Raw genomic sequence first — 1,601 nt, 5'->3', positions numbered from 1 at the left:
CCGCCGTCGCCGCTCTCCCCGCGCCCCTCCGCCGCCCCGATCGCCCCCGGCCCCATCGGGAGACCCCCGCCCTCCGCCCCGCGCCGGTCCCGTCCCCTCCGGTCGGCTCGGAGCGGAGGATGGCGGCGGATTGCGCGAGGCGCGCCGCACTCACCCCGGACACCGCCATCTTGAAGAGCGCAGTGGAGAGAGAGAGCGAGTCGGAGCGGCGCTGCCGGAAAGTGATTCCAAGCCGGAAAGCGCGGCGGTCGTAAAGCGCATCCTGACGCCGTAAAGCGCCCCGAAAACGCGAAATGCGCCGAAGCCCGAGGCCGTAAAGCGCGCCGAGGCCGTAAAGCGCGCTGCGGGGCACCACCCTGCGCGCTGCGCATGCGCGCGGGAGCCTCCCTCTTCAAGCGGCCGGGCGTCGCCTTAAAGCGGCGATGGGAGGAGGTGGGGCCCACCGAACGATTGTCACGCGTGTCGCGCGTCCCCAAGTGACAAAAAGTCGTAAAGTGACAAAAAAAGGCGTTTTTATTGGGACCGGGGGGGGGGACACACGCCAAAACCGAGCCCCACAGCCAGCCTTGTCCTCCATCCCGTCTCTCCGCTCGTCCCACGGCGCTCAGCTGACGAGACCTGGGGGGGACACGGGGTGGTGGCACCGGGGGACACTGGGGGACAATGGGACCCACAGCACCACGTGGCCGCTCTGCACTCACCGAGGTAATCGTCCATCAGGGAACCGATGGCAAACTGCAATGGGGGAGATGAGCGGGGGGACGTTGGGGGCGTTGGGGACAATGGGGACAATGGGGACAGTGGAGGACACTGGAGACATTGGGGGCATTGGGGACACTGGGGTCAGCGGGGACAATGGGGACAGTGGAGGACACTGGAGACATTGGGGGCAATGGAGACATTGGGGACAATGGGGACACTGGGGTCAGCGGGGACAATGGGGACAGTGGGGACAATGGGGACAATGGAGACACTGGGGTCAGCGGGGACATTGGGGACAGTGGGGACACTGGGGACATCGGAGGGCACTGGGGGACGTTGGGGGTACTGGGAGCATTGGGGTCATTGGGGACACCGGGGTCACTGGGGGCATTGAAGGCTTTGAGGTCAGTGGGGACACTGGGGACAATGGGGACATTTGGGGGTATTGGGGACACTGAGGAACATGGGGGGACATTGAAGGCAATGGGGACCCTAAGGACATCCTGGGGACATCGGGGTCACATTGGGGTCTCTATGGGGAATTTGGGGTCTCTGTGGCACTTTGGGGTCGGTATGGGGACAATGGGGTTCTCTATTGGGACAATGGGGTCCCTATGGGACTTTGGGGTCTCTATGGGGGCAATGGGGTCTCCTTGGGGTTTTGGGGTCACACTGGGGTCTGTATGGGGACAATGGGGTTCTCTATGGGGACAATGGGGTCTCCTTGGGGTTTTGGGGTCACATTGGGGTCTCTATGGGGACAATGGGGTTCTCTATGGGGACAATGGGGTATCTTTGGGGTTTTGGGGTCACATTGGAGTCTCTATGGGGACAATGGAGTCTCTATGGGGACATTGGGGTCTGTATGGGGACTTTGGGGTCTGTATGGGGACATTGGG

At 63.2% G+C, this 1,601-nt stretch overlaps 1 long non-coding RNA gene across 1 annotated transcript; it reads right to left on the bottom strand.

Annotated features, from left to right (window-relative positions):
* Nucleotides 1-495: 495 nt before the first annotated feature.
* LOC122190671 lies at nucleotides 496-1,382 on the bottom strand. The gene is made up of 2 exons (XR_006182198.1): nucleotides 702-1,382; nucleotides 496-618 (listed from the first exon to the last, which is right to left on the bottom strand). It is a non-coding gene; the product is annotated as an uncharacterized LOC122190671 (long non-coding RNA).
* Between the last annotated feature and the right edge of the window lie 219 nt (nucleotides 1,383-1,601).

This window comes from Lagopus leucura, unplaced genomic scaffold (assembly GCF_019238085.1).
Source record: "Lagopus leucura isolate 7727_CA_CO unplaced genomic scaffold, USGS_WTPT01 28889-0_obj-0_obj, whole genome shotgun sequence".
In the NCBI taxonomy this organism is placed as follows: domain Eukaryota; kingdom Metazoa; phylum Chordata; class Aves; order Galliformes; family Phasianidae; genus Lagopus; species Lagopus leucura.
This window is presented reverse-complemented; position numbering and strand designations above follow the sequence as displayed.